This window comes from Lathamus discolor, chromosome 2 (assembly GCF_037157495.1).
Source record: "Lathamus discolor isolate bLatDis1 chromosome 2, bLatDis1.hap1, whole genome shotgun sequence".
NCBI lineage: Eukaryota > Metazoa > Chordata > Aves > Psittaciformes > Psittacidae > Lathamus > Lathamus discolor.
The window spans coordinates 143,047,310-143,055,989 of record NC_088885.1 but is presented as its reverse complement, the minus strand read 5'-3'; the positions used below and the strand labels follow the sequence as shown (position 1 = coordinate 143,055,989).

At 36.8% G+C, this 8,680-nt stretch overlaps 1 long non-coding RNA gene across 1 annotated transcript; it reads left to right on the top strand.

Moving 5' to 3' along the window:
- Positions 1–2,602: 2,602 nt before the first annotated feature.
- LOC136009429 (uncharacterized) lies at positions 2,603–4,444 on the top strand. Its single transcript, XR_010610555.1, has 2 exons — positions 2,603–2,646; positions 4,130–4,444. It is a non-coding gene; the product is annotated as an uncharacterized LOC136009429 (long non-coding RNA).
- The last annotated feature ends 4,236 nt before the right edge of the window (positions 4,445–8,680 follow it).

Genomic DNA, 8,680 nt, shown 5'->3' with positions numbered 1-8,680 from the left:
TGATACAGCTATCTAGAATAGGACCTAACTGCCTTAATATTACATAAATTAATAAACAAGATCTTTGAAATAGAAGTTCATCAGTTGGTTAACCCAAAGAAACATCTATATGATTTTTACAATAAAAGATTATACATTCTTTTTTTCTTTCCTATATATTAGTTATATTTATGGGATATTATTAAGAGAGAAGCATGTATCACTGAAGAAAGTACTTTAAAGGACGACTATTTTTTTTTTATACAAAGGGCATCTTTGAGTTTCCCTACATGTTAGTGAAAAACTGACTAGACCTCTTGCCTTTAAAATCTAGAAAGTTACTGCAATAAGCAAATAACATGTACTTCTTCTTTACTACAATAATAAAACAGAATTCAATTTACCAATAAAACATTCAATTGGAATATAGTGACTTCAGCTTGGCTGGCTGTCAGATGCCCATCAAGTCACTCTATCACTGCCCTCCTCAGCAGGACAGGGAGAGAAAATATGACAAAAAGCTCCTGGGCTAAGTACAAGGAGAGATCACTCAGCAACTACTGTCATGGGCAAAAGAGACTCCACTTGGGGAAATCAGTTTCCTTTATTGACAATTTAAAAAAAGTTAAATTATAAGAAATAAGAAAATATCTTAAATCACCTACCTTTCACCCCTTCCTTCTTCCCAGGCTCAACTTCACCCCTGACTCTGCTCATTTCAATCTTCCAAGTGGAACAGGGGAAGGGGTATGGGGGCTGTGGTCAGTACATTATACATTGTCTCTGCTACTCCTTTCTACTCATGCTCTTCCTGTGTTCCGCCATGAGGCGTCACCCACGGGAGGCAGTCCTTCATGAACTGCTCCAGCATGGGTATCCCATGGGCCACAGGTCCTGATATCAAACCTACTCGTCTGTGGGTTCTCCATGGACTGCAGCTGCCTTCAGTGCACATCCATCTGCTCCAGGGTGGGCTCCTTTACAGGCTGCAGGCAAATATCCACTCCATTGTAGATGCAAGGAGACAGCCTGTCACCACAGTCTTCTCCATGGACTGAAGATGAATATGTTCTTTAGCCTTTGCAGCACCTCCTCCCCCTCCTTCTTCAGTGACCCTGTGTTTGCACAGTTGTTTCTCTCACATATTTTCTCTCCCACAAAAATTGCAGAGAATTTTTACCCTTTCTTAAATATGTTATCACTGTGGCATCGCCACCATTGCTCATTGTCATCTAGTTGGTGACATACTTTGATTCACAGGTCTTTAATTCTGAAGCGGAAAGGCAAGAAGTTTCAGCTGTTAGTAGAAATAGAGCTATAGCTCCAGTTTCCTGCTTTTTCATTACATTCCCTGTCCACTAGTTAATTCATGTTGCAAAAAGTAATTCTTTACAGTACTAATCTATTTTTAACATAGGTGTACTAGGTAAGTATAAAATTAGGCAGAATTACATTTCCCCGATAAACATGAAGCAACAAACATATCAATTTCAGGGTATTAAAAAGTCTGGGATTCTCTGTTATTGCAGAGTTTTGCTTTAAAGACAAGTAAAGTTCCGCCTAAAGATTCTGCAAAGGTACCTTCAAATGTCAACCGTTCACTGAATCTGTGAATGTAAAAACTAGTATTTTGATAAAGAACTGATATTACAATATTTTTCCAAGGGATTTGAAAATCACATCATTACCTGGAAAATCAAGTAAGTAAGAAGGATTACAAAATGGCTTTAAAACTCGTCTGCCTTTCATTTTACATTGTTAGAAGATTATTCATACATTTTTGTCTCCTTTATTTTGGAATCAACCGTAACTCTAAGGATATTTTAGGCTGCCGTAAATTAATATATTAAAGCAAAAAATGTTGTGCTTTCAGGCTTGTTGCTTTATCTTTTGTAACATTCTTGTACATGTACACAATCTTCTTCTCCTTAAGTGACAACTTGTTTCTAAAAATTCTGAGCTACCAGTTTGCATTTTACAAAACTGACCTTTACATGATTACCGTTACTGTTTAAAGAATAAAACTGGGTTTGAATAGTATTTTCTCCGACAAGGATCTTAAAGCAGCAGTTAAAAGAAAGTGATTTAGTATGTATGAAGGAATATATTACACAAGAAAAAAACCTTTTCTTTAAACTATAGGACTTTAATGGCATTGATCTGTGCAACTTCAGTTGATGGACCTGTCACTTTCCTGCCATTATTTTTTTCAGTCCATCCTTATTTTAACAAAAAAAAAAAATTAAATCACTTGACAATTTTTACAGTCAGAATAAAGATCATTTATATTTTGTGTAAGCTGTAATACTGAATGCTTTAAAACAATAAATCAGTGAGGAAGTGTCCTGGGTTTACCAGGAGCCGTTTTGCTCCTTCTTAGTAACTGGTGCAAGCTCTGTGTTTTGACTTCCAGCCTGGGCAGAGAGCTGATAATACCGATTGTTTTTAATTGTTGCTAAGTAATGTTTATTCTGGCCAAGGACACTGTGAGTCTCATCCTCTGCTGGGGACGAGGGAGGCCGGGAGGAAGCAGAGACAGGACACCTGACCCAAACTAGCCAAAGAGGTATTCCATACCATAGCACGTCATGCCCGGAGGGGGAACTGGAAGTTACCCGGAAGGGGCAGGCTCTCGCTCTTCGGGGGGGTCGAACTCGTTCGGCGGTGGTATCGTATTCTCTTGTTATTTTCTCTTATCAATATTATCATTGGCGGTAGCAGCAGTGATTTGTGTTATACCTTAGTTACTGGGCTGTTCTTATCTCAACCTGTGGGAGTTACATTCTCCTGATTTTCCTCCCCATCCCTCCGGGAGTGGGGAGGGTCGGGGGGGGTGAGTGGACAACCTGTGTGGATTGGTTTAAACTACGACAGGAAGAAAATAGTTGTCCATGAGAATAAATTCTAAAGATACAACAAATGCAATAGCATATCTAATACACGTTACTGAAAAACAATAATTATTGGCAAATGCTAATGCAGTAAAGGATGTTGCTGGCTTCTTTCAGTTTCATCTTGATGTTCAGAACATTTTCAGAAAAAGGTGAGAGTAGACATATTTTCTCTAAAACTTAAAAGCTAGAAACAGCATGATAATAGTGGTTTTTGAAGTCTTAACTATGCAAACTTATCACTCACAGGTTCAGTAAGAAATTTTTAAAATCCTACACTCTCCTACAAACCATGATGAATGATGCTAAAGAGACAGGACAAATGGCTTGTAACAAATTAGTTTGGAGCTGAAGGATGAGACTCAAAAAATGTGATTTTGATGAGATGAGATACCCAATATTCTATGGCATCTGCCTGCAACTACACCCTGAAAAGTGCACAACTGAGAGAAAATGTATCAAAGTAGCAGATATTGATCACTATCAAAAAGGGAGACATTATCAAAAGCATATCATATTTGAAGATTATAATTTTTTATAGGTGCAGGATCATATGATGGTAACCCCTTAGGTGCTTTGAAGTTTTATTTCCTTTAAATATATAGTACCAGAAGCTCCAGGCAAACACATATTCAAGTTTTGATGCTGGATGACTGTTTACTATATATGCATAATACCAAGAAGATTGTTCATCTTGCTCAGACAGTGGTTTTGCAGTGTTTAACCTTATTGGCACCTTGTCTCATTAAATTGTCTCTGTTACGACTATAAATCATTTATGTAGCTCTCAGGATAAATACCTACTTTAGTGATCATATAAATTACTTGCATGGTCAATTTTTTAAAAAATATGAGCAAGCCACAAATATATAATTTTTTTAATGTTTTATAAATATAAGGTATGACTGATTTAATCTGTAAATATCCATCAAACCCTCAATGGAAATAAACAAATACAACCAAGATATGTCATTACCTTGTGAATTGCCAAGGTATGGCAAATGCATGCCTTGTTTTCTGACTCATAATTATCCAACACTTTTATCTATGGCAGGGAATTCAGATAGGTGTCAAATGAAGATGTATACATATTTTTCAATAAATTTAAAGTGAAATTTGTATTTAACACATATAGCCTTTACGACAGGTAATAATTTAAATTTCTAAGTCTGTAGCTAGCTGTTTCACCTAAATCTCTTCCAATTTAGTAATAAATATTCCTCCTCACACATTCTTTCCTGCTGTTTTTTTTCTTAAAGGATTAGAATCGTGTGCACCGCCTGTTTAATTTGCATCCAATAACATCTTAAGATATCTTACAGAGGCAGAAGATTTCTGGGTTTGTTACAATTTTCCCATCTTCCCCAGCTTTTCCACGATCTCCACAGCCGAAAGGAAAATGCTTGAGAAGTCAGATTTGCCACCAGTAACATAACTTGAAAATGATGAATTGTTTAAAAAAAATGGATTTCAACTTCTTGCAAATCTTCTGGTTTATTTGGGAGAAGTTTTCATGTCAGAAACCACTGAAGAATATACAATTAAAGGCACTTTTAGCTACTAAGATACAAAAATGTTGTAATTAATATTCATTGCCTAGACTGTGATTTTGCCAAGAATGTTTGGACAAAATGATCCTAAAACTGTAGAATCATAGAATAGTTTGGGTTGAAAGGGGCCTTCAAAGGTCACCTTTGAGGTCCCTTCCAACTTGGTATTGTATGATTATGTGAGTCTATAATATTTTGGGCTTTAAGCAACAGAAAAACTAACTTTCCCACATTCCTGCCTTCTTTTGGATCATATGAGAATGCGTTTATCTGTGTGTCCTGGGTTCAGCAGTAGCAGTCATTTTTCTCCTTCTTAGTAGCTGGCGCAATGCTGTGTTTTTGACTTTCAGCCTGGGAACAACGCTGATAAGAGTGATGTTTTTAGTTACTGCTCAAATGTTTAGTCTGATTGAGGACTTTCTGAGTCTCATGCTCTGCCAGGGAGGATGGGAAGACAGGAGGAAGCAGAGACAGGACACCTGACCCAAACTAGGCAAAGAGGTATTCCATACCACAGCACGTCATGCCCAGTATATAAACTGGGGGGAGTTATCCGGAAGGGCTAGTTCACTGCTGGGTGGGGCAAGGCATCGGTCGGCAGGTGGTGAGGTGTTGTATTCTCTTCACTTGTTATTTCCTTTATCATTATTATTATTATTGGTGGTAGCAGTAGTGATTTGTGTTATATCTTAGCTGCTAAACTGCTCTTATCTCAACCCGTGGGAGTTGCATTCTTTTGATTCTCCTCCCCACCCCTCCAGGAGTGGGGGTGGTGGGTGAGGGAGGGATGTGGTGAAGAAAGGGGGGGTTGTGAGCTAGAGGGCTGCATAGTTCTGATTTACAGCCTGGGCTTAAACCACGACACTGTGCATGAGCTGGAAAATACAATAAATACTGGTCTACAAAAAGCTTAAAGGTGATAGAAAATGTCAATGTTGAATGTGAATGTGAACAGCTGAAAACAAACAAAAGAGGATTGAGTGATAAACTGAATAGCAATACAAAGTTTTTTCATAAAATACAACTTCTATACCTACATGAAAGAACTTAATTTATAATATTCCCATTTAGGAAATAAATCTTGGAAACAGTACAGTTAGTTTTCAAAAACCATCAATTTTAATATACAGAAATGATAAACATTACAGAAAATGAACAAATAATTGCTCTCCTACAGTCTCTTGCTATTAAACAGGATATCCCACATCCTGATGTTGTTTAAAACTTTGAAAATGAGGAAAGGTTTAATCTTTGCATATTCTGCTATTGTATTTTTCTAAATGCCTTGAATTCAACTAAAAGTGAAACAGAAGGCATGAATGATCTTTAGCTTCACACACAAAGCAAGTTCAAAACCTTTCAATTCTTCTTTTTGTTTTTGCTCCTCAAAGACATGTCACAAAGATTTCTCAACATTCTTAGAAGCTGTGTTTTAGTGTCACAAAGTACCTACCAGAATTTAAAAATGCATAATAACCATCTCAGTCTAGTTTTTTTTTTTTTTACATTAAACATATTACCATACTATTATACTTTTTAAATTGAAAAAAAGAAAAATTAAACCCACAATACTTGTGTAAGAAAAACTAAATTGAGCCTTGAAGCAAATGAAAGTTTGAGGTTTGCTGCAATACCTTTCTCAATAGAAAGTGAATAAAAATTATTTAATTTTTAGCTACATACATAAATTTGGACTAGCAGTCAATGAAAATAGCTACTTTTAAGACCCCAAAATATAATGGATTTTTTTAGTTATAGCTGTTATTTGATATTTGCTCACCCATAAAGCATGACTAACTCTGAAATCCACTTTGTCTCTCAAATTAATTAAATTTTAGACTTTTCATTAAAAAATACACCAGGTAACCAAAGTGTTTGTTATTCCATTTCACCCCTCCATGATATTTCCTTGTCGAAAACAGTTATGGGTCATGGTCTTCAGGCTGAAACAGGACAAAATGTTGATGAGGTTTTATAATGTAGCCTCACTCAGTTTGACAGCAATAACTCCAGGAAAGGGCCAGATTTACTAAGGTGTTGAGCTTTCCAGAATATTATTCTATGTAAAAATGGTAAATCACAACTTGCCTTTGACTACCGACTCTATACAATTTAAATGCAAGGAAAGGGAACAATAAACATGACAGTGGAAAGAAACTTTCCAGTATAATTTAGTTTATACATATTTATTTTATAATTCACTGCCTTGTCTGCTGCATGTAGTACCTGAATATGTCAGAAGTAATTCATAAATATGAGACAAAAAAAAGTAGTGGAATATCCAGGATAAGTCACTTTATCTTGTACACAGAACAAACATAAGAATACGAGTTTTCCCTGCAGTAAATACCTGTCTAAAGACTTTCAGAAGTTACTGAAATCTTGAGTATGCAAAATGAGCATTTCACTTCACAAAAGTCAATATTTCAATTAAGGTGCAAAACGCCTTCCAGAGAAATCCACTGTGACCAATTACTTAGGTTTAGTTAAAAGTTAAAGAAAGAAGTCTAATACTTACCTATTTCTTGCTAGTAGGGAGAATGAAGAGATAGCATCACTGAATAAGGAGGAGAATGTAAAATAGTAATAGCATAGACATTATGTAAATTCACTGCAGGAAATAACTTTTCCTGAGATACAAAAACTCTACAGATATAATTAATTCATTTACAGTTATACCAGTTATAATTGTTAACACTATTGCATTAGTACCCTAAAATGCTATCAGATAAAAGAAAAAAAAAAAGAAAAAAAGATGCATTTCCAAGAAGTAAACTTTCTATTGGAAAAACAAATCAGGATCAGCTAATTTAAGACAATGGGAAAAAAAGTTGTCAGTCACACTTTGTCAAATGTAAGCTAGGTAAACAATAAACTAAAACACCATGCTCGTATATACGTGTCCCACTCTTTCCAGTATATTGATATTGGATATCAATATATTAGAATCCTTCTAATTCCAATATATCCAGGTGTGGCAAAATTTGTTACAGTTATATGTTTAGAAAGGCATTACAAAAACTTATAGATTGGTAATTTGTTTGTAAGAACACATTTTCTTCTCAGTATTGAGCACAGCACTGCTTCAGTAACCATTAAAACAGCCAGTGTAGCATTTCAGAAGGATTTGGCACACCATGTAAACAAATCAAACTGGAAAGTAACCTTCATATATATGTCAAATGGCAGCAATATCAACCTTCTTTCACATCCTCTGGAGCAGAAATCCCATGAGGTTGTTTTTGCTTGTCCAGAAAATAATTTGAATCCAGAGAACAGTAAAACAAACTCAAAGCACCACTGCCATAAACTTGGCAGATCTTGTTATTTAAATGCTACCAATTATGTACTCATACAAAAAGATGGACAACAAATATTTCCAGCAATTGATTTAAAATACTAGTGAAAAGTGAGAAATACTGTCTTGGAAATATATCATCAATAAGATAGCAGAACTGGGTCTTTAAACATCAATGGCAGGCAGCTGGGTGGGGGACAGTAGGAACGGGCCTAGATGTTATTTTCTGGACTCTGGAGACCACGCTGAACTAAGAAAGCTTTCCTGCTTGTAGCAGATCGAGCCACCTGGATAATTATAACTGTGTTTGGGTCTACAAGCAGAAGGCAATAAGGGAAACTGCACAAGCACTTTTAAAAACCATTCATGTATCCTCAGTTCTGGGGATTTTTAGGTTTCAATAATAAGAAAATTCAAATTATCTCCAATTTATAGCTTAATCCACTGAACCTTTCTCTGAAAAATCTTACCCAGGGGAGCTGAGGCACTGATTCTCTCATGCTACAGTTCAGCCACTGCCAGGGAAAAGGACAACAGGTCGAAGGAGGTGATCCTGCCCCTCTACTCTGCTCTTGTGAGACCTCACCTGGAGTACTGTGTGCAGTTCTGGTGTCCTCAACATAAGAAGGACATGGAACTGCTGGAACAAGTCCAGAGGAGGGCCACGAGGATGATCAGGGGACTGGAGCACCTCCCGTAGGAAGACAGGCTGAGGAAGTTGGGGCTGTTCAGCCTGGAGAAGAGAAGGCTGCATGGAGACCTCATAGCAGCCTCCCAGTATCTGAAGGGGGCCTATAGGGATGCTGGGGAGGGACTCTTCATCAGGGGCTGTAGTGATAGGACAAGGGGTAACGGGTTAAAACTTAAACAGGGGAAGTTTAGATTGGATATAAGGAAGAAATTCTTTCCTGTTAGGGTGGTGAGACACTGGAAAGGGTTGCCCATGGAGGTTGTGAGTGCTC